Source organism: Cornus florida, unplaced genomic scaffold (assembly GCF_030987335.1).
Source record: "Cornus florida cultivar Cherokee Brave unplaced genomic scaffold, ASM3098733v1 CherokeeBrave_3.0.0_Hap2_Chr07, whole genome shotgun sequence".
NCBI classification, from domain to species: Eukaryota; Viridiplantae; Streptophyta; class Magnoliopsida; order Cornales; family Cornaceae; genus Cornus; species Cornus florida.
In genome coordinates, this window is record NW_026775577.1 from 1 (window position 1) to 25606 (window position 25606).

Here is a 25606-nt window from a genome sequence, read left to right on the forward strand (position 1 = left end):
AGACAAAATAAAACGGACTACCCTCAGTATCGGGCGAAGCCATAAACTTAAAATTGGGGACCGATTTGACCTATGCAATATTTAACAATGGCGAGAGAGATAGACAGTGTAGCTAGATAGTGTATATATATATATCAACTTTAATTGCACTTGGCATACCAGAAAGATAGATAGTTTATGTAGGTCAGGTATAACAGAAGAACTGGTCTGGTCAAAGAGTCAATAGATTCAGATGTTCACCATTATGCCTGCCTGTTCCACTCGATCACCTACGTCACCTTCCTCTTATTTATGTGTTTTCTTTAATTTTGTCCTTACTACACACACACACACACATATATATATTAGGAAAAGGCACATGTGATGCACGTAATGAAAAGGCACGCGCAATGCACGTTGAAAAGGGCAGGGTAAATTTGACTTTTCATGAGTTCTGATATTTAGTATAAAAATGAATTAAACATTGAAGGGCAATCTCGTCTTTTTTATCGTTTTAAGGGCTTGTTTGGATTAAAATTTTCATAGGGGATGTCTTTGTCTAAAAAAGGGCTAAGTTGTATATGACTGTCAATATGACAAACCTCAGGGGATGTCGTTGTAATTAACCCTTGTATTTTTAACACTCCACCCCCTTTATGTTTCTCTAATAATTTGTTCTTTAAACATCATCCTCAATTTTTCAAATAAGCGAAGATTAAAAATCAATGAAATACATAAAAATGGGTCAGTGCATTTATGGTAGTTACGTTTGGTTGAAATTGAAAGACTTAAAGATCGAATAAGCAAAGATTGCAAAAAGTACTGCAAAAAAGAAAAGTAAAAAGTGGAGGCTTTTGGGACAGAGAAGCAAGTAACGATGACATACCTTTATCGTTACATTCTTATTATTCCATATACATAACACAATCTTACCCCCAAACAAAGCCCCACGTGAACAGCCAACCCAAAATGTATTTGGGCAAAAAGTCATCAAATGGGACCCGCAAAACACATTACCATCATCACAAATTTTCGCTCTCTTCCCACTTCGGCCGACAATCCCATTTCCTTTCTCCATCAAATTTTACATATATATATGTATATATATAATAATAACTCCGTCCCAAAAACAAGTGTCGTGTTTCCGAAATCTTTATAGTTCAATTTGTCGGAGTCACATTTCCCTAAAAGTGACACTTTTTATTGGACGGAAAGAGTATGTAAAAAAATAAACAAGTCAAACCCATTATCTGTGCAAATATCAAAGTCAAAGGAAGAATGGCTAAAAAGTCTTCAAGTGGGACCCGCCACTAACATCGTCACGTTTCAATATTTCCCTTTTTCCATTTCGACTGGCACCCACTTTGCTGCCGCCTTTTACTTCAATCATCATCTCATGCTTATATATATACTTAATATGGGAGTATATATATATATATATATATATACTATTATTAAATACACAAAGTGCTTCAGTATGTCAATATTTTAGTATTTATAATAATTTCAGTATTTTTTGTTTCAGTATATAATTGATAAAATTTAAAACATATATGCCATGGTTCTTTACTTCGACAGGGTACAACTATCTAAATTTTATATTTTCTGATACTTTTTCGGACTTATTGCCAATACTAAGTAGCAGTCAAAAATTTGTATCCATTTTTCATGATATTATGCATGGATCAGATATATCATGGCAAATTCTTTAGAAAAAATTATGTCTTCCACAATGGAATTGGATAAGTGAGATTTAGAATAAATGCTTACATAATCTTCTTCTGTCCGAAGAAATGATTCATCGAAATAATGGGTCACCATTGATATCGACACATCTAAGGTCGCCAAATGTTCGGGAATTCCTCTATTCAATCATTTTCCTTCTTCTTTGTCTTTTTCAGGAACTAGAGGAAATGCATCTCAGGTACATCAATTAGTAGGTATGAGGGGATTAATGTCGGATCCTCAAGGACAAATGATTGATTTACCTATTCAAAGTAATTTACGTGGAGGACTCTCTTTAACAGATTATATCATTTCTTGCTACGGAGCCCGCAAAGGAGTTGACATTTCATTTCTTACAGCCTTTTCAAAGTGTTGGTTTTTTATATATCGCAATGGTCGATTCCACCGGTTATAGTCGAAAAGAATAATCACAAGCGATTTTTCTAGTTGGATTAATGGATCGTCTGATTGGAAATGATAACAGAATGCATAGGTTGTTAGAAGGAGCTCTAATATACATATGCAAATAGTATACCACTTAATTATCCAAAGTTCCAGCATATTATGTAAACCAACAATTACATAAGATCCAGCAAAATTAATCATTGCAGTTGCAAACTACTACTATTATTAGTATGATTATTATTATTATCAAGTTGTTGTTGCATGACGATATGCCCTATGCAAGAACCGCAATGTCAGTAAAGAGCTTTTCAATTTGAGGATAGTAGAATATGGACACTGGACAGAGCTATAAAGTTTGACAAGATGTATCAATAGAAAAGTTGTAGACAAAATAAAACAGACTACCCTCAGTATCGGGCGTAGCCATAAACTTAAAATTGGGGACCGATCTAACCTATGCAATATTTAACAATGGCTAGAGAGATAGACAGTGTAGCTAGATAGTGTATATATATATATAAATCAACTTTAATTCCACTTGACAGGCCAGAAAGATAGATAGTGTAGGTAGGTCAGGTATAGCAGAAGAACTGGCCTGGTCAAAGAGTCAATAGATTCAGATATTCACCATTATGCCGGCCTGGTCCACTCGATCACCTACATCACCTTCCTCCTATTTCTGTATTTTCTTTAATTTTGTCCTTACTACACACACACACACACATATATATATTAGGAAAAGGCATATGTGATGAAAAGGCACGTGCGATGCACGTTGAAAAAGGCAGGGTAAATTTGACTTTTCAAGAGTTCTGATATTTTAGTATAAAAATGAATTAAACATTGAAGGGCAATCTCGTCTTTTTTAACATTTTAAGGGCTTGTTTGGATTAAAATTTTCACAGGGGGTGTCTTTGTCTAAAAAAGGGCTAAGTTGTATATGACTGTCAATATGACAAACCTCAAGGGATGTCGTTGTACTTAACCCTTGTATTTTTAACACTCCACCCCCTTTATGTTTCTCTGACAATTTGTTCTTTAAACATCATCCTCAATTTTTCAAATAAGCAAAGATTAAAAATCCATGAAATACATAAAAATGGGTCAGTGCATTTATGGTAGTTACGTTTGGTTGAAATTGAAAGACTTGAAGATCGAATAAGCAAAGATTGCAAAAAGTATTGTAAAAAAGAAAAGTAAAAAGTGGAGGCTTTTGGGACAGAGAAGCAAGTAACGATGACATACCTTTATCGTTACATTCTTATTATTCCATATACATAACACAATCTTACCCCCAAACAAAGCCCCACGTGAACAGCAAACCCAAAATGTATTTGGCCAAAAAGTCATCAAATGGGACCCGCAAAACACATTACCATCATCACAAATTTTCGCTCTCTTCCCACTTCGGCCGACAATCCCATTTCCTTTCTCCATCAAATTTTACATATATATATATATATATAATACTAACTCCGTCCCAAAAACAAGTGTCGTGTTTCGGAAATCTTTATAGTTCAATTTGTCAGAGTCACAGTTCCCCAAAAGTGACACTTTTTATAGGACGGAAAGAGTATATAACAAAATAAACAAATCAAACCCATCATCTGTGCAAATATCAAAGTCAAAGGAAGAATGGCTAAAAAGTCTTCAAGTGGGACCCACCACTAACATCGATATATATATATATATATATATTTATACTATTATTAAATACACAAAGTACTTCAGTATTTCAGTATTTTAGTATTTATAATTATTTCAGTATTTTATATTTCTGTATCTAATTGATAAAATTTCAAACATATATGCCATGGTTCTTTACTTCGACAGGGTACAAATATCTAAATTTTATATTTTCAGATACTTTTTCGGACCTATTGTCGATACTAAATAGCAGTCAAAAATTTGTATCCATTTTTCATGATATTATGCATGGATCAGATATATTATGGCAAATTCTTCAGAAAAAATTGTGTCTTCCACAATGGAATTGGATAAGTGAGATTTCGAGCAAGTGTTTACATAATCTTCTTCTGTCCGAAGAAATGATTCATCGAAATAATGGGTCACCATTGATATCGACACATCTGATGTCGCCAACTGTTCGGGAGTTCCTCTATTCAATCATTTTCCTTCTTCTTTGTCTTTTTCAGGAAGAAGACCTACACCCTAAACCCTATACCCTAAACCCTTAACCCTTAACCCTAAACCCAAAACCCCAAATCCTTAAAACCCTAAACCCAAAAATCCTAAACCCTAAACCCTAAACAATAAACCCTAAACCCTAAACCCCAAACCCCAGATCCTAAACCCCAAACCCTAAACCCAAAAACCCTAAACCCTAACTGTACAATTCCAAAGTTCCAACATGTTATGTAAACCAACAATTACCTAAAATCCAACAAAATTAATCATAGCAGTTGCAAACTACAACTATTATTAATATAATTATTATTATTACCAAGTTGTTGTTGCATGACAATGTGCCCTATGCAAAAACCGCAATGTCAGTAAAGAGCTTTCAATTTGAGGATAGTAGAATGTGAACACTGGACAGAGCTATAAAGTTTGACAAGATGTATCAATAAAAAAGTTGTAGACAAAATAAAACGGACTACCCTCAGTATCGGGCGAAGCCATAAACTTAAAATTGGGGACCGATTTGACCTATGCAATATTTAACAATGGCGAGAGAGATAGACAGTGTAGCTAGATAGTGTATATATATATATCAACTTTAATTGCACTTGGCATACCAGAAAGATAGATAGTTTAGGTAGGTCAGGTATAACAGAAGAACTGGTCTGGTCAAAGAGTCAATAGATTCAGATGTTCACCATTATGCCTACCTGTTCCACTCGATCACCTACGTCACCTTCCTCTTATTTATGTGCTTTCTTTAATTTTGTCCTTACTACACACACACACACACATATATATATATTAGGAAAAGACACATGTGATGCATGAAATGAAAAGGCACGTGCAATGCACGTTGAAAAGGGCAGGGTAAATTTGACTTTTCATGAGTTCTGATATTTAGTATAAAAATGAATTAAACATTAAAGGGCAATCTCGTCTTTTTTAATGTTTTAAGGGCTTGTTTGGATTAAAATTTTCATAGGGGGTGTCTTTGTCTAAAAAGGGTTAAGTTGTATATGACTGTCAATATGACAAACCTCAGGGGATGTCGTTGTAATTAACCCTTGTATTTTTAACACTCCACCCCCTTTATGTTTCTCTAACAATTTGTTCTTTAAACATCATCCTCAATTTTTCAAATAAGCGAAGATTAAAAATCAATGAAATACATAAAAATGGGTCAGTGCATTTATGGTAGTTACGTTTGGTTGAAATTGAAAGACTTGAAGATCGAATAAGCAAAGATTGCAAAAAGTACTGTAAAAAAGAAAAGTAAAAAGTAGAGGCTTTTGGGACAGAGAAGCAAGTAACGATGACATACCTTTATCGTTACATTCTTATTATTCCATATGCATAACACAATCTTACCCCCAAACAAAGCCCCACGTGAACAGCCAACCCAAAATGTATTTGGCCAAAAAGTCATCAAATGGGACCCGCAAAACACATTACCATCATCACAAATTTTCGCTCTCTTCCCACTTCGGCCGACAATCCCATTTCCTTTCTCCATCAAATTTTACATATATATATATATATATATAATACTAACTCCGTCCCAAAAACAAGTTTCGTGTTTCGAGAATCTTTATAGTTCAATTTGTCAGAGTCACAGTTCCCTAAAAGTGACACTTTTTATAGGACGGAAAGAGTATGTAAAAAAATAAACAAATCAAACCCATCATCTGTGCAAATATCAAAGTCAAAGGAAGAATGGCTAAAAAGTCTTCAAGTGGGACCCGCCACTAACATCGTCACGTTTCAATATTTCCCTTTTTCCATTTCGGCTGGCACCCACTTTGCTGCCCCCTTTTACATCAATCATCATCTCATGTTTATATATATACTTAATATGGGAGTATATATATATATATATATATATATATATATATATATATATATATATATATACTATTATTAAATACACAAAGTGCTTCAGTATTTCAGTATTTTAGTATTTATAATTATTTCAGTATTTTATGTTTCAGTATATAATTGATAAAATTTCAAACATATATGCCATGGTTCCTTACTTCAACAGGGTACAAATATCTAAATTTTATATTTTCAGATACTTTTTCGGACCTGTTGCCGATACTAAGTAGCAGTCAAAAATTTGTATCCATTTTTCATGATATTATGCATGGATCAGATATATCATGGCAAATTCTTTAGAAAAAATTGTATCTTCCACAATGGAATTGGATAAGTGAGATTTCGAGTAAGTGTTTACATAATCTTCTTCTGTCCGAAGAAATGATTCATCGAAATAATGGGTCACCATTGATATCGACACATCTGAGGTCGCCAAATGTTCGGGAGTTCCTCTATTCAATCATTTTCCTTCTCCTTTGTCTTTTTTGGGAACTAGAGGAAATGCATCTCAGGTACATCAATTAGTAGGTATGAGGGGATTAATGTCGGATCCCCAAGGACAAATGATTGATTTACCTATTCAAAGTAATTTACGTGGCGGACTCTCTTTAACAGAATATATCATTTCTTGCTACGGAGCCCGCAAAGGAGTTGACATTTCATTTCTTACAGCCTATTCAAAGTGTTGGTTTTTTATATATCGCAATGGTCGATACCACCGGTTATAGACGAAAAGAAGAATCACAAGCGATTTTTCTAGTTGGATTAATGGATCGTCTGATTGGAAATGATAATAGAATGCATAGGTTGTTAGAAGGAGCTCTAATATACATATGCAAATAGTATACCACTTAATTATCCAAAGTTCCAGCATATTATGTAAACCAACAATTACCTAAGATCCAGCAAAATTAATCATAGCAGTTGCAAACTACTACAATTATTAATATGATTATTATTATTATCAAGTTGTTGTTGCATGACGATGTGCCCTATGCAAGAACCGCAATGTCAGTAAAGAACATTTCAATTTGAGGATACTAGAATATAGACACTGGACAGAGCTATAAAGTTTGACAAGATGTATCAATAGAAAAGTTGTAGACAAAATAAAACAGACTACCCTCAGTATCGGGCGTAGCCACAAACTTAAAATTGGGGACCGATTTGACCTATGCAATATTTAACAATGGCCAGAGAGATAGACAGTGTAGCTAGATAGTGTATATATATATATATATATATCAACTTTAATTGCACTTGACAGACCAGAAAGATAGATAGTGTAGGTAGGTCAGGTATAGCAGAAGAACTGGTTTGGTCAAATAGTCAATAGATTCAGATATTCACCATTATGCCTGCCTGGTCCACTCGATCACCTACATTACCTTCCTCCTATTTCTGTGTTTTCTTTAATTTTGTCCTTACTACACACACACACACATATATATATATTAGGAAAAGGCACATGTGATGAAAAGGCACGTGCGATGCACGTTGAAAAAGGCAGGGTAAATTTGACTTTTCAAGAGTTCTGATATTTTAGTATAAAAATGAATTGAACATTGAAGGGCAATCTCGTCTTTTTTAACATTTTAAGGGCTTGTTTGGATTAAAATTTTCACAGGGGGTATCTTTGTTTAAAAAAGGGCTAAGTTGTATATGACTGTCAATATGACAAACCTCAGGGGATGTCGTTATAATTAACCCTTGTATTTTTAACACTCCACCCCCTTTATGTTTCTCTAACAATTTGTTCTTTAAACATCATCCTCAATTTTTCAAATAAGCAAAGATTAAAAATCAATGAAATGCATAAAAATGGGTCAGTGCATTTATGGTAGTTACGTTTGGTTGAAAATGAAAGACTTGAAGATCGAATAAGCAAAGATTGCAAAAAGTATTGTAAAAAAGAAAAGTAAAAAATGGAGGCTTTTGGGACAGAGAAGCAAGTAACGATGACATACCTTTATCGTTACATTCTTATTATTCCATATACATAACACAATCTTACCCCCAAACAAAGCCCCACGTGAACAGCCAACCCAAAATGTATTTGGCCAAAAAGTCATCAAATGGGACCCGCAAAACACATTACCATCATCACAAATTTTCGCTCTCTTCCCACTTCAGACGACAATCCCATTTCCTTTCTCAATCAAATTTTACACATATATATATATATATATAATACTAACTCCGTCCCAAAAACAAGTGTCGTGTTTCGGGAATCTTTATAGTTCAATTTGTCAGAGTCACAGTTCCCTAAAAGTGACACTTTTTATAGGACAGAAAGAGTATGTAACAAAATAAACAAATCAAACCCATCATCAGTGTAAATATCAAAGTCAAAGGAAGAATGGCTAAAAAGTCTTCAAGTGGGACCCGCCACTAACATCGATATATATATATATATATTTATACTATTATTAAATACACAAAGTGCTTCAGTATTTCAATATTTTAGTATTTATAATTATTTCAGTATTTTATATTTCTGTATCTAATTGATAAAATTTCAAACATATATGCCATGGTTCCTTACTTCGACAGGGTACAAATATCTAAATTTTATATTTTCAAATACTTTTTCGGACCTATTGCCGATACTAAGTAGCAGTCAAAAATTTGTATCCATTTTTCATGATATTATGCATGGATCAGATATATTATGGCAAATTCTTCAAAAAAAATTGTGTCTTCCACAATGGAATTGGATAAATGAGATTTCGAGTAAATGTTTACATAATCTTCTTCTGTCCGAAGAAATGATTCATCGAAATAATGGGTCACCATTGATATCGACACATCTGATGTCGCCAACTGTTCGGGAGTTCCTCTATTAAATCCTTTTCCTTCTTCTTTGTCTTTTTCGGGAAGAAGACCTACACCCTAAACCGTATACCCTATACCCTAAACCCTTAACCCTCAACCCTAAACCCAAAACCCCAAATCCTTAAAACCCTAAACCCAAAAATTCTAAACCCTAAAACCCTAAACCCTAAACAATAAACCCTAAACCCTAAACCCCAAACCCCAGACCCTAAACCCCAAACCCTAAACCCAAAATCCCTAAACCCTAACTGTACAATTCCAAAGTTCCAACATATTATGTAAACCAACAATTACCTAAAATCCAGCAAAATTAATCATAGCAGTTGCAAACTACTACTATTATTAATATAATTATTATTATTATCAAGTTGTTGTTGCATGACGATGTGCCCTATGCAAAAACCGCAATGTCAGTAAAGAGCTTTCAATTTGAGGATGGTAGAATGTGAACACTGGATAGAGCTATAAAGTTTGACAAGATGTATCAATAGAAAAGTTATAGACAAAATAAAACAGACTACCCTCAGTATCTGCCGAAGCCATAAACTTAAAATTGGGGACCGATTTGACCTATGCAATATTTAACAATGGCGAGAGAAATAGACAGTGTAGCTAGATAGTGTATATATATATATCAACTTTAATTGCACTTGACATACCAGAAAGATAAATAGTTTAGGTAGGTCAGGTATAGCAGAAGAACTGGTCTGGTCAAAGAGTCAATAGATTCAGATTTCACCATTATGCCTGCCTGTTCCACTCGATCACCTACGTCACCTTCCTCTTATTTCTGTGTTTTCTTTAATTTTGCCCTTACTACACACACACATATATATTAGGAAAAGGCACATGTGATGCACGTAATGAAAAGGCACGTGCAATACACGTTGAAAAGGGCAGGGTAAATTTGACTTTTCATGAGTTCTGAAATTTAGTATAAAAATGAATTAAACATTAAAGGGCAATCTCGTCTTTTTTAACGTTTTAAGGGCTTGTTTGGATTTAACTTTTCACAGGGGGTGTCTTTGTCTAAAAAAGGGCTAAGTTGTATATGACTGTCAATATGACAAACCTCAGGGGATGTCGTTGTAATTAACCCTTGTATTTTTAACACTCCACCCCCTTAATGTTTCTCTAACAATTTGTTCTTTAAACATCATCCTCAATTTTTCAAATAAGCAAAGATTAAAAATCAATGAAATACATAAAAATGGGCCAGTGCATTTATGGTAGTTACGTTTGGTTGAAATTGAAAGACTTGAAGATCGAATAAGCAAAGATTGCAAAAAGTACTGTAAAAAAGAAAAGTAAAAAGTGGAGGCATTTGGGACAGAGAAGCAAGTAACGATGACATACCTTTATCGTTACATTCTTATTATTCCATATACATAACACAATCTTACCCCCAAACAAAGCCCCACGTGAACAGCCAACCCAAAATGTATTTGGCCAAAAAGTCATCAAAAGGAACCCGCAAAACACATTACCATCATCACAAATTTTCGCTCTCTTCCCACTTCGGCCGACAATCCCATTTCCTTTCTCCACCAAATTTTACATATATATATATATATATATATATATATATATATATATATATAATACTAACTCCGTCCCAAAAACAAATGTCGTGTTTCGGGAATCTTTATAGTTCAATTTGTCAGAGTCACAGTTCCCTAAAAGTGACACTTTTTATAGGACGGAAAGAGTATATAAAAAAATAAACAAATCAAACCCATCATCTGTGCAAATATCAAAGTCAAAGGAAGAATGGCTAAAAAGTCTTCAAGTGGGACCCGCCACTAACATCGTCACGTTTCAATATTTCCCTTTTTTCATTTCGGCTGGCACCCACTTTGCTGCCCCCTTTTACTTCAATCATCATCTCATGCTTATATATATACTTAATATGGGAGTATATATATATATACTATTATTAAATACACAAAGTGCTTCAGTATTTTAGTATTTATAATTATTTCAGTATTTTATGTTTCAGTATATAATTGTTAAAATTTCAAACATATATGCCATGGTTCCTTACTTCGACAGGATACAAATATCGAAATTTTATATTTTCAGATACTTTTTCGGACCTATTACCGATACTAAGTAGCAGTCAAAAATTTGTATCCATTTTTCATGATATTATGCATGGATCAGATATATCATGGCAAACTCTTTAGAAAAAATTATATCTTCCACAATGGAATTGGATAAGTGAGATTTAGTAAGTGTTTACATAATCTTCTTCTGTCCGAAGAAATGATTCATCGAAATAATGGGTCACCATTGATATCGACACATCTGAGGTCGCCAAATGTTCGGGAGTTCCTCTATTCAATTATTTTCCTTCATCTTTGTCTTTTTCAGGAACTAGAGGAAATGCATCTCAGGTACATCAATTAGTAGGTATGAGGGGATTAATGTCGGATCCCCAAGGACAAATGATTGATTTACCTATTCAAAGTAATTTACATGGAGGACTCTCTTTAACAGAATATATCATTTCTTGCTACGGAGCCCGCAAAGGAGTTGACATTTCATTTCTTACAGCCTTTTCAAAGTGTTGGTTTTTTATATATCGCAATGGTCGATTCCACCGGTTATAGTCGAAAAGAAGAATCGCAAGCGATTTTTCAAGTTAGATTAATGGATCGTCTGATTGGAAATGATAACAGAATGCATAGGTTGTTAGAATGAGCTCTAATATACATATGCAAATAGTATACCACTTAATTATGCAAAGTTCCAGCATATTATGTAAACCAACAATTACCTAAGATCCAGCAAAATTAATCATAGCAGTTGCAAACTACTACTATTATTAATATGATTATTATTATTATCAAGTTGTTGTTGCATGACGATGCGCCCTATGCATGAACCGCAATGTCAGTAAAGAGCTTTTCAATTTACGTGGAGGACTCTCTTTAACAGAATATATCATTTCTTGCTACGGAGCCCGCAAAGGAGTTGACATTTCATTTCTTACAGCCTTTTCAAAATGTTGGTTTTTTATATATCCAATGGTCGATTCCACCGGTTATAGTCGAAAAGAAGAATCACAAGCGATTTTTCTCGTTAGATTAATGGATCGTCTGATTGGAAATGACAACAGAATGCATAAGTTGTTAGAAGGAGCTCTAATATACATATGCAAATAGTATACCACTTAATTATCCAAAGTTCCAGCATATTATGTAAACCAACAATTACCTAAGATCCAGCAAAATTAATCATAGCAGTTGCAAACTACAATTATTATTAATATGATTATTATTATTATCAAGTTGTTATTGCATGACGATGTGCCCTATGCAAGAACCGCAATATCAGTAAAGAGCTTTTCAATTTAAGGATAGTAGAATGTGGACACTCGACGGAGCTATAAAGTTTGACAAGATATATCAATAGAAAAGTTATAGACAAAATAAAACCGACTACCCTCAGTATCGGGCGTAGCCATAAACTTAAAATTGGGGACCGATTTGATCTATGCAATATTTAACAATGGCCAGAGAGATAGACAGTGTAGCTAGATAGTGTATATATATATATCAACTTTAATTGCACTTGACAGACCAGAAAGATAGATAGTATAGGTAGGCCAGGTATAGCAGAAGAACTGGTCTGTTCAAAGAGTCAATAGATTCAGATGTTCACCTTTATGCCTGCCTGGTCCACTCGATCACCTACGTCACCTTCCTCCTATTTCCGTGTTTTCTTTAATTTTGTCCTTACTATACACACAAACACATATATATATATATTAGGAAAAGGCACGTGTGATGAAAAGACACATGCGATGCACGTTGAAAAAAGCAGGGTAAATTTGACTTTTCAAGAGTTCTGATATTTTAGTATAAAAATGAATTAAACATTGAAGGGCAATCTCGTCTTTTTTAACATTTTAAGGGTTTGTTTGGATTAAAATTTTCACAGGAGGTGTCTTTGTCTAAAAAAGGGCTAAGTTGTATATTACTGTCAATATGACAAACCTCAGGGGATGTCGTTGTAATTAACCCTTGTATTTTTAACACTCCACCCCCTTTATGTTTCTCTGACAATTTGTTCTTTAAACATCATCCTCAATTTTTCAAATAAGCAAAGATTAAAAATCAATGAAATACATAAAAATGGGTCAGTGCATTTATGGTAGTTACGTTTGGTTGAAATTGAAAGACTTGAAGATCGAATAAGTAAAGATTGCAAAAAGTACTGTAAAAAAAAAAAAAAGTAAAAAGTGGAGACTTTTATGACAGAGAAGCAAGTAACGATGACATACTTTTATCGTTACATTCTTATTATTCCATATACATAACACAATCTTACACCCAAACAAAGCCCCACGTGAACAGCCAACCCAAAATGTATTTGGCCAAAAAGTCATCAAATGGGACCCGCAAAACACATTACCATCATCACAAATTTTCGCTCTCTTCCCACTTCGGCCGACAATCCCATTTTCTTTCTCCATCAAATTTTACATATATATATATATATATAATACTAACTTCGTCCCAAAAACAAGTGTCGTGTTTCGGGAATCTTTATAGTTCAATTTGTCAGAGTCACAGTTCCCTAAAAGTGACACTTTTTATAGGACGGAAAGAGTATGTAAAAAAATAAACAAATCAAACCCATCATCTGTGCAAATATCAAAGTCAAAGGAAGAATGGCTAAAAAGTCTTCAAGTGGGACCCGCCACTAACATCGTCACGTTTCAATATTTCTCTTTTTCCATTTCGGCTGGCACCCACTTTGCTACCCCCTTTTACTTCAATCATCATCTCATGCTTATATATATACTTAATATGGGAGTGTGTGTGTGTGTGTGTGTGTGTGTGTGTGTGTGTGTGTGTGTGTGTGTATATATATATATATATATATATATATTTATACTATTATTAAATACGCAAAGTGCTTCAGTATTTCAATATTTTAGTATTTATAATTATTTCAGTATTTTTTGTTTCAGTATATAATTGATAAAATTTCAAACATATATGCCATGGTTCCTTACTTCGACAGGGTACAAATATCTAAATTTTATATTTTCAGATACTTTTTCAGACCTATTGCCGATACTAAGTAGCAGTCAAAAATTTGTATCCATTTTTCATGATATTATGCATAGCTCAGATATATCATGGCAAATTCTTCAGAAAAAATTGTGTCTTCCACAATGGAATTGGATAAGTGAGATTTCGAGTAAGTGGTTACATAATCTTCTTCTGTCCGAAGAAATGATTCATCGAAATAATGGGTCACCATTGATATCGACACATCTGAGGTCGCCAAATGTTCGGGAGTTCCTCTATTCAATCATTTTCCTTCTTCTTTGTCTTTTTCGGGAACTAGAGGAAATGCATCTCAGGTACATCAATTAGTAGGTATGAGGGGATTAATGTCGAATCCCCAAGGACAAATGATTGATTTACCTATTCAAAGTAATTTACGAGGAGAACTCTCTTGAACAGAATATATCATTTCTTGCTACGGAGCCCGCAAAGGAGTTGACATTTCATTTCTTACAGCTTTTTCAAAATGTTGGTTTTTTATATATCGCAATGGTCGATTCCACCGGTTATAGTCGAAAAGAAGAATCACAAGCGATTTTTCTAATTGGATTAATAGATCGTCTGATTGGAAATGATAACAGAATGCATAGGTTGTTAGAAGGAGCTCTAATATACATATGCAAATAGTATACCACTTAATTATCCAAAGTTCCAGCATATTATGTAAACCAACAATTACCTAATACCGAGCAAAATTAATCATAGCAGTTGCAAACTACTACAATTATTAATATGATTATTATTATTATCAAGTTGTTGTTGCATGACGATGTGCCCTATGCAAGAACCACAATTTCAGTAAAGAGCTTTTCAATTTAAGGATAGTAGAATGTGGACACTGGACGGAGCTATAAAGTTTGACAAGATATATCAATAGAAAAGTTGTAGACAAAATAAAACAGACTACCCTCAGTATTGGGCGTAGCCATAAACTTAAAATTGGGGACCGATCTGACCTATGCAATATTTAACAATGGCCAGAGAGATAGACAGTGTAGCTAGATAGTGTATATATATATATATATATATCAACTTTAATTGCACTTGACAGACCAGAAAGATAGATAGTGTAGGTAGGTCAGGTATAGCAGAAGAACTGGTCTGGTCAAAGAGTCAATAGATTCAGATGTTCACCATTATGCCTGCCTGGTCCACTCGATCACCTACGTCACCTTCCTCCTATTTCTGTGTTTTCTTTAATTTTGTCCTTACTACACACACACACACACATATATATATTAGGAAAAGGCACATGTGATGCACGTGATGAAAAGGCACGTGCGATGCACGTTGAAAAAGGCAGGGTAAATTCGACTTTTCAAGAGTTCTAATATTTTAGTATAAAAATGAATTAAACATTGAAGGGCAATCTCGTCTTTTTTAACGTTTTAAGGGCTTGTTTGGATTAAAATTTTCACAGGGAATGTCTTTGTCTAAAAAAGGGCTAAGTTGTATATGACTGTCAATATGACAAACCTCAAGGGATGTCGTTGTAATTAACCCTTGTATTTTTAACACTCCACCCCCTTTATGTTTCTCTGACAATTTGCTCTTCAAATATCATCCTCAATTTTTCAAATAAGGAAAGATTAAAAATCAATGAAATACATAAAAATGGGTCAGTGCATTTATGGTAATTACGTTTGGTTGAAATTGAAAGACTTGAAGATCGAATAAGCAAAGATTGCAAAAAGTACTATAAAAAAGAAAAAGTAAAAAGTGGAGGCTTTTGGGACAGAGAAGCAAATAACGATGACATCCCTTTATCGTTACATTCTTATTATTCCATATACATAACACAATCTTACCCCCAACAAATCCCCACGTGAACAACCAACCCAAAATGTATTTGGCCAAAAAGTCATCAAATGGGGCCCGCAAAACACATTACCATCATCACAAATTTTCGCTCTCTTCCCACTTCGGCCGACAATCCCATTTCCTTTCTCCATCAAATTTTACATATATATATATATATATATAATACTAGCTCCGTCCCAAAAACAAGTGTCGTGTTTCGAGAATCTTTATAGTTCAATTTGTCAGAGTCACAGTTCCCTAAAAGTGACACTTTTTATAGGACGGAAAGAGTATGTAAAAAAATAAACAAATCAAACCCATCATCTGTGCAAATATCAAAGTCAATGGAAGAATGGCTAAAAAGTCTTCAAGTGGGACCCGCCACTAACATCGTCACGTTTCAATATTTCCCTTTTTCCATTTCGGCTGGCACCCACTTTGCTGCCCTCTTTTACTTCAATCATCATCTCATGCTTATATATATATTTAATATGGGAGTATATTATATTATATTATATATATATATATATATATATATATATATTTATACTATTATTAAATACCCAAAGTGCTTCAGTATTTTAGTATTTTAGTATTTATAATTATTTCAGTATTTTATGTTTCAGTATATAATTGATAAAATTTCAAACATATATGCCATGGTTCCTTACTTTGACAGGGTACAAAAATCTAAATTTTATATTTTCAGATACTTTTTCGGACCTATTGTGGATACTAAGTAGCAGTCAAAAATTTGTATCCATTTTTAATGATATTATGCATGGATCAGATATATCATGGCAAATTATTCAGAAAAAATTGTGTCTTCCACAATGGAATTGGATAAGTGAGATTTCGAGTAAGTGTTTACATAATCTTCTTCTGTCCGAAGAAATAATTCATCGAAATAATGAGTCGCCATTGATATCGACACATTTGAGGTCGCCAAATGTTCAGGAGTTCCTCTATTCAATCCTTTTCCTTCTTCTTTGTCTTTTTCGGGAACTAGAGGAAATGCATCTCAGGTACATCAATTAGTAGGTATGAGGGGATTAATGTCGGATCCCCAAGGACAAATGATTGATTTACCTATTCAAAGTAATTTACGTGGAGGACTCTCTTTAACAGAATATATCATTTTTTGCTACGGAGCGCGCAAAGGAGTTGACATTTCATTTCTTACAGCCTTTTCAAAGTGTTGGTTTTTTATATATCGCAATGGTCGATTCCACCGGTTATAGTCGAAAAGAAGAATCACAAGCGATTTTTCTGGTTGGATTAATGGATCATCTGATTGGAAATGAGAACAGAATGCATAGGTTGGTAGAAGGAGCTCTAATATACATATGCAAATAGTATACCACTTAATTATCCAAAGTTCCAGCATATTATGTAAACCAACAATTATCTAAGATCGAGCAAAATTAATCATAGCAATTGCAAACTACTACTATTATTAATATGATTATTATTATTATCAATTTGTTGTTGCATGACGATGTGCCCTATGCAAGAACTACAATGTCAGTAAAGAGCTTTTCAATTTGAGGATAGTAGAATGTGGACACTGGACAGAGCTATAAAGTTTGACAAGATGTATCAATAGAAAAGTTGTAGACAAAATAAAACAGACTACCCTCAGTATCGGGCGTAGCCAAAAACTTAAAATTGGGGACTGATTTGACCTATGCAATATTTAACAATGGCCAGAGAGATAGACAGTGTAGCTAGATAGTGCATATATATATATCAACTTTAATTGCACTTGACAGACCAAAAAGATAGATAATGTAGGTATGTCAGGTATAGCAGAAAAACTAGTCTGGTCAAAGAGTCAATAGATTCAGATGTTCACCATTATGCCTGCCTGGTCCACTCGATCACCTACGTCACTTTCCTCCTATTTCTGTGTTTTCTTTAATTTTGTCCTTACTACACACACACACACACATATATATATTAGGAAAAGGCACATGTGATGCATGTGATGAAAAGGCACGTGAGATGCACGTTGAAAAAGGCAGGGTAAATTTGACTTTTCATGAGTTCTGATATTTTAGTATAAAAATGAATTAAACATTAAAGGGCAATCTCGTCTTTTTAAACGTTTTAAGGGCTTATTTAGATTAAAATTTTTACAAGAGGTGTCTTTGTCTAAAAAAGGGCTAAGTTGTATATGACTATCAATATGACAAACCTCAGGGGATGTCGTTGTAGTTAACCCTTGTATTTTTAACACTTCACCCCCTTAATGTTTCTCTGACAATTTGCTCTTTAAACATCATCCTCAATTTTTCAAATAAGCAAAGATTAAAAATCAATGAAATACATAAAAATGGGTTAGTGCATTTATGGTAATTACGTTTGGTTGAAATTGAAAGACTTGAAAATCGAATAAGCTAAGATTGCAAAAAGTACTGTAAAAAAGAAAAGTAAAAAGTGGAGGCTTTTGAGACAGAGAAGTAAGTATCGATGACTTACCTTTATCGTTACATTCTTATTATTCCATATACATAACACAATCTTTCCCCCAAACAATGCCCCACGTGAACAGCCAACCCAAAATGTATTTGGCCAAAAAGTCATCAAATGGGACCCGCAAAACACATTGCCATCATCACAAATTTTCTCTCTCTTCCCACTTCGGCCGACAATCCCATTTCCTTTCCCCATCAAATTTTACATATATATATATATATAATACTAACTCCGTCCCAAAAAAAGTGTCGTGTTTCGGAAATCTTTATAGTTCAATTTGTCAGAGTCACAGTTCCCTAAATGTGACACTTTTTATAGGACGGAAAGAGTATGTAATAAAATAAACAAATCAAACCCATCATCTGTGCAAAATCAAAGTCAAATGAAGAATGGCTAAAAAGTCTTCAAGTGGGACTCGCCACTAACATCGTCATGTTTCAATATTTCCCTTTTTCCATTTCGGTTGGCACCCACTTTGCTGCCCCCTTTTACTTCAATCATCATCTCATGCTTATATATATACTTAATATGGGAGTATATATATATATATATATATATACTATTATTAAATATGCAAAGTGTTTCAGGATTTCAATATTTTAGTATTTATTTATTAATATAAAAAAATATTTATTAATTGATAAAAAGAGTTTCTATTAGACAAGAATATATTTAAAGAAAATAAAATAATTTCTATAAAACTCTAACACAAATTACCTATTTTATTTTCTATAAAACTCTATCACAAATTACTTATTTTATTTTCTCTAAAACTCTATCACATATAACCTATATATATATTAGATCAGGTTTGTGGTGTGCATATTTTTTCTTTTCTCTTTATAATTGGTCTTGTAAGTTATTTATTTACTTTTTGTTTTTATAAGCATTATTATTATGCTATTTTACTTTTGCTTTATTGTTTTTTTTTTCTTTCTAATCGATGTTTAGAAGTAGTTGATTTGTTTTATATTTATTTTCTCTTTCTCATTGATGTTTCTAATAAATGTTTAGAAGGGGTTGATTTTTTTTCTTCATTTTTTTATTTTATTATTTTTTGTTCATTCATAATTTATTATTATTTTGAGTCATTATTGTTATTTTTTTTTCTTTTTCAGAAGTATCATTCTTCTTTTTTCTTTAGTTTCTATTTTTATTTTTCTCTTTGTAAGTTTAATTTGGATGGTTCAAAATTTGTTATTCTTAATTTGTTGTATTGAGAAGTTTGGATTGTTAATTTTTATTTTTTTTTACTTTTCCGTTTTAGAAGCATTATTAGTATTTTTTTCTCTTCTTTTATTTTTATTTTTCTCTTTCTAATTGATGTATAAAAATAGTCGATTTATTTTATTTAATTTTTCTCTTTCTAATTGATGTTTAGAAGTAGTTGATTTGGTAAGTTTACTTTGGATTGTGATTTTTTTTCTTTTATTTTTATTATTTTTTATTTTTGGTTCATTCATAATTTATTATTATTTTGAGTCATTATTGTTATTTATTTTTCTTACTTTTTATTTTTCAAAAGTATCATTATTCTTTTTTCTTTAGTATTTATTTTTCTTTTACTCTTAGGTTTACTTTGGATTGTAATTTTTTTTTTTCCAGTTTTTTTTTATTATTTTTGGTTCATTCATTATATATTATTTTGAGTCGGGTTTCTATGCTTTTTGATTTTCAGTTGTACTTGATTTTGATTTGAATTTGTTGCTGAAAATTTTTTATATGTTATTTTTTTTCAATTTTTATTATTTTTTATTTTTGGTTCATTCTTAACATATTATTTTGAGTAGGGTTTGAATGTTTATTGATTTTGGGTTGGACTTAATTTTGAATTACCTATTTATCTATTTATTATGAGTTTTTTAAAAAAGAAAATCTAATTACACAATAATTATTAATATAAAAAATATTAATTAATTGATATAGAAAATAAAACAATTTCTCTAAAACTCTACCACGAATTACCATTTATTATGACTTTTATAATAAAAGAAAATCTAATTAGATAAGGATATATTTAAAGAAAATAAAATAATTTCTGTAAAATTATACCACAAATTACCTATTTTATTTTCGATAAAACTTTATCACATTATACAATAATATATTTAAAGAATTTCTATAAAATTCTAACACAAATTACCTATTCATCTATTTATTATGAGTTTTTAAGAAAAAAAAATGTAATTAGACAAGAATTATTAATATAAAAAAATATTTATTAATTGATATAAAAAGATTTTTTAAAAGAGTTTCAATCAAACTCTAATACAAATTACCTATTTATGTATTTATTATGAATTTTTTAATAAAAGAAAATCTAATTAGACAAGAATTATTAATATAAAAAATATTTATTATTTGATATAAAAAAACAAAATAATTTCTATAAAACTCTACCACAAATTACCAATTATTATGAATTTTTTAATAGAAGAAAATCTAATTAGAATGAGATATATTTAAATAAAATAAAATAGTTTATATAAAACTCAACTACAAATTACCTATTTTATTTTCAATAAAACTCTATCACATTAGATATATTTTAAGAGTTTCCGTAAAACTCTAACACAAATTACCTATTTATCTATTTATTATGAGTTTTTTAAGGAAAAAAATGTAATTAGACAAGAATTATTAATATAAAAAAATATTTAAATTACCATTTATTATGAGTTTTTTAATAAAAGAAAATCTAATTCGACAAGGATATATTTAAGTCAAATAAAATAATTTCTTTAAAACTCTACAACAAATTACCTATTTTATTTTTAATAAAACTCTATCACATTATACAATGATATATTTAAAGAATTTCAATAAAACTCTAACACAAATTACCTATTTATGTATTTATTATGAGTTTTTTAAGAAAAAAATTATAATTAGACAATAATTATTAATATAAAAAAAATTATTAATTGATATAAAAAGAATTTTTAAAAGAGTTTCAATCAAACTCTAACACAAATTACTTATTTATCTATTTATTTTGAGTTTTTTAATAAAGAAAAATTTAATTAGACAAGAATTATTAATATAAAAAATATTTATTATTTGATATAAAAAAAAAATAATTTATCTAAAACTCTACCACAAATTACCAATTATTATGAGTTTTTTAACAAAAGAAAATCTAATTTGACAAAGATATATTTAAATAAAATAAAATAGTTTATATAAAACTCAACCACAAATTACCTATTTTATTTTCAATAAAATTCTATCACATCAGACAATGATATATTTTAGGAGTTTCTATAAAACTGTAACACAAATTACATATTTATCTATTTATTATAAGTGTTTTTAAAGAAAAAAATGTAATTAGACAAGAATTATTAATATAAAAAAATATTTATTAATTGATATAAAAATATTTTTTAAAGGAGTTTCTATAAAGCTCTAACACAAATTACCAATTTATCTATTTATTATATGTTTTTAATAAAAGGAAATCTAATTAGATAAGAATTATTAATATAAAAAATATTTATTAATTGATATAAAAAATTAAATAATTTCTCTAAAATTCTACCGCAAATTATCTTTTATTATGAGTTTTTTAATAAAAGAAAATCTAATTAGACAAGAATTATTAATATAAAAAATATTTTTTAATTGATTTAAAAAGATTTTTTAAAAGAACTCTATAAAATTCTAAAATCTAACTAATAAAATTCAAACTAACCTATTTATCTATTTATTATTATGAATTTTTTTAAAGGAAATCTAATTAGACAAGAATTGTTAATATAAAAAATATTTATTAATTGATAAAAAAAATTAAATAATTTTTCTAAAACTTTAACACAAATTACCTTTACTTATGACTTTTTTAATAAAAGGAAATCTAATTAGACAAGAATTATTAATATAAAAAATACTCTATAAAATTCTATCACAAATTAGTTATTTTATTTTCTTTTAGTATTTTAGTATTTATTTATTAATATAAAAAATATTTATTAATTGATATAAAATGAATTAAAATAAAAGAGTTTCAAATGATTATTAAAGCAACTAAAAAATAGGTTAAATAAATAATTATTTAATAAAATAATTTACCAAATAATAAAATAAGTTACAAAACATTTATCACGTGCATCGCACGTGCGTTTTCCTATTATATATATATATATATATATATATATATATATATGTGTGTGTGTGTGTGTGTGTGTGTGTGTGTGTGTGTGTGTGTACACATTTTGTGACACTAAATCAAACATTAAACATCTCAATTGGATAAATCACCAATGCTCATTTGGTTGGAGGGATAGAAAAATGAATGAGAGGGGGAGGGGGAGGGATGTATGAGTCATTCCTAAAAAAGAAAAAATGTTTCTTTCATTTTTTGTTTGAAGAACCCCAAGTCGTAATGTCTAATATTTTAGTATAAAAATGAACTAAACATTGAAGGGCAATCTCGTCTTTTTTAAAGTTTTAAGGGCTTGTTTGGATCAAAATTTTCACAGGGGGTGTCTTTTTAAAAGTTTTTTAAAGTTTTAAGGGCTAAGTTGTATATGACTATCAATATGACAAACCTCAGGGGATGTCGTTGTAATTAACCCTTGTACTTTTAACACTTCACCCCCTTTATGTTTCTCTGACAATTTGCTCTTTAAACATCATTCTCAATTTTTCAAATAAACAAAGATTAAAAATCAATGAAATACATAAAAATGGGTCAGTGCATTTATGGTAATTACGTCTGGTTAAAATTGAAAGACTTAAAGATCGAATAAGCAAATATTGTAAAAGGTACTGTAAAAAAAAAATAAAAAATAAAAAATAAAAAAAAAAGAGTAAAAAGTGGAGGCTTTTGGGACAGAGAATACGCAGAGATAGAGATATAGAGAGAGAAAGAAAGAAAGAAAGAGGGGAGAGAGAGTGAGTTACAGGTGCAGGTGATGGGAAACAAGTAATGATGACCTACCTTTATCGTTACATTCTTATTATTCCATATAAATAACACAACCTTACCCCCAAACAAATCCCCACGTGAACAGCCAACCCAAAATGTATTTGGCCAAAAAGTCATCAAGTGGGACCTGCAAAACACATTACCATCATCACAAATTTTCACTCTCTTCCCACTTCGGCCGATAATCCCATTTCCTTTCTCCATCAGATTTTACATATATATATATATATAATACTAACTACATCCCAAAAAAAGTGTCTCTTTTCGGGAACCTTTACAGTTCAATTTGTCAGAGCCACGGTTCCCTAAAATGACACTTTTTATGGGACGGAAAGAGTATGTAACAAGAAAAACAAATTAAACCCATCATCTATGCAAATATCAAAGTCAAAGGAAAAATGGCTAAACCCTAAACCCTTAACCCTAAACTCCAAACCCTAAACCCAAACCCAAAATCTAAAACCTCATACCTCAAAACCCTAAACCCTAAATCCCGAACCTTAAAACCCTAAACCTTAAAACCCTAAACCCAAACCCCAAACCCTTAAACCCTAAACCCTAAACACCCAACCCCTAAACCCCAAACCCTAAGCCCCAAACCCCAAACACCAAACCCCCAAACCCTTAACCCTAAGCCCTTAACCCTAAAACCCAAAATCCTAAAAACTCTAAACCCTAAACCCTAAAACCCTAAACCTTTAACCCTAAACACAAAACCCCGAAACCCCTAACCCAAAAACCGTAAAACCCCAAAACCCAAAACCCTAAACTGCAACGTAGCTAACCAGTATGGTAGCATGACAGTGTTATGCACCCACCCACAAACGTACCCGCCCACAAAGCACTACGGCTAAGAAAGAAACTCATTTCACAAGAGCCTAAGCAAAAGGTATCTATCCACCTATCTCAAATCCAATGCTAGATCAACATAACATACACTGCCATGAAATTGTGACAACAATCACTATTATTCTTTAAGGAAAAGTGCCAAAGCAACAAACAACACCAATGCTAACATACCAAGTGCCTAACTTACCACGCACCAAAACCTCAACTCATGCCCTCTATGACCAATCCCATGTCATGTCAAATGCGTAACAATAATTATGCATAAACAAGTTCAATCTACCATACATCATATGTCATACTTTTTGTATTAAAATCAAATCATGCTAAACAAATAGCATACACACATAGTACATACAAGTAATCAAATAGCATGTTATATTACAAAATATACCTAACAATGCATGAATACCAAAATGAGAAGCTCACATGCCTCTCTCACACCCCACTAATCCGTCTAAGTCAAAGACAAATGAGCACCAAGAAATTCGACTAAATCATTAATCAAATTCAAGTGCTGACGACCCAATGCATCCTACCAATGAATGCACAGATAAACCCCGCATGGCAAAAACATAAGCACTTAAATTATATTAAGTCATGTAATAAAAGATTTAAACACTTAAGCACATAGGCACGTAAATATGTGAATAAATCAAAGCATGTCAACAAGAAACATGAAATGAACCCAAAACCATCATAAGGTATTCAAACCTAGGAGCTCTGATACCACCTGTGACGGCCCAGATTTTCCGAACTCAGTTCGTTAGTTAGTGACCTGAAACTGATCCAATAACAGATCCCAAATGTCGAAGCAAAACAAAAAAATGAAGTTCCCAGGGATAGACATCACCTCTAGGACACCAAAGTGACCTTCCATTAAGTCACGGAGTTCAAAAAGGAAACAAAAGCGGAAGGTAAGACTGAAACGAACTAAAAACCAAAATGGGGGTAAAATGGTCATTTTACCCTAAAAGAAGGAAATTTGACTTTTAACAAGTTAAATGAGATCAAAATAACTCAATTAGGTCCTTTGGTAACCTCATATGAAGTTCTAAGGTCAATGGAAGTGAAATCCCACAAAAACCCTAACTCGATTCAAACCAATCCTGACAGTGTCCCACTTAAATTATCATATCTCTCAGTAGCAAATAAATTTGAAGATGAGATTTGAACCATTGGAAAGCTAACTCAAAATTCTTGAATTTAGACTTAAGAATCACTTAATTTGGACTTAAAATGAGCAAGTTATGACTGTTACAAAACAGGGTGTCAAAGCTATCAAAACCGCAGGAAAAAAATGCATTATGGGCGGACGCCAAAACCCACGGGCGCCCGCCACTTTGCTGAGTTGCTGCCCACTTGATGAAAGTGGTTTCTCGGGAGGTTTTTCTAAGTCCTAAATTGATTATGCAACCTTAAAATATGCCCTATAGACCCACAGAAGTCCCGGAACGGTCGGCACGGTTCTAAGAAAAATATGGATGAATAGTGACCATGACAT